At 33.5% G+C, this 820-nt stretch overlaps 1 protein-coding gene across 1 annotated transcript in view; it reads left to right on the top strand.

Moving 5' to 3' along the window:
- The window catches only part of LOC119592240, a gene marked incomplete at its 5' end in the record, with an annotated part of 8,565 nt that overhangs the window by 1,975 nt on the left and 5,770 nt on the right, over window positions 1-820 (top strand).

The raw sequence follows: 820 nt of genomic DNA, 5'->3' as shown, positions 1-820 counted from the left end.
GAACTATGCATCCATCCTGTAAATAAAAACTACTTATAAGATAATTGTGCTACACAAATGAAATTAATTGTTTTAATTAAAGAAGCCTGCTCCACTCCATGTAATAAATAAAAAGAAAACTTTGAAAATCAAGTAGCATGTAGTCTACATTAAATTTTACTCATACTATCACCACACAAACTCAGAGATAAATTTTTTTTAACCCTTTCAGATGAATAAAGATGCTCTATTTTGTCAGTGAGATGGGTCTAAGCATATTGTGTAGTTTTTCATTAGGATTAGTTAAGAAAATACAGAAATTCTTGTGTTGTGTTGAGGTACAGACCAGTAAAGGTTTTGCTAAGTTTGAACTGGATTCCTGGTTTTCATCCTCATCTCTTCATGAGTTAGAGTATTAATTTCCTCCCTGGGAGGGTATTTTAGTTAGATTTTGCCAAATTAGTTATTTAAGATTTGAAACAGTGTCTCTCCTATTTTAAGGAAGTGGGATGACAGAAATTGTGAGAAAAAAATAAGTCCCAAGTTGTAGGAAGGTGCCAGGGTAAGCTGACAGCTCACTTGTGGCCTTGGTTTGTGGCTCTCTGTATTAGCAAGGAGTACATGATGTGTATATATAACTTCAGAAAGAAAGGAAAATGTTTCCAGGTGTCACTCTGTGAGGTCCTTTCAATAAATGTTATTATAATTTATAGCAAACATACTGTGCTGACAAATACATGTTGGATTGAGTTCATGAAGGAGGAAGTAATCACCATAATTACTCCAAAAATTGGTGGATATTGCTTAAATGTTCCATCTAGAAAAATGTATCACAACTTCC

The sequence above is a fragment of the Penaeus monodon genome, chromosome 29, assembly GCF_015228065.2.
Source record: "Penaeus monodon isolate SGIC_2016 chromosome 29, NSTDA_Pmon_1, whole genome shotgun sequence".
Classification (NCBI taxonomy): Eukaryota; Metazoa; Arthropoda; class Malacostraca; order Decapoda; family Penaeidae; genus Penaeus; species Penaeus monodon.
This window is presented reverse-complemented; position numbering and strand designations above follow the sequence as displayed.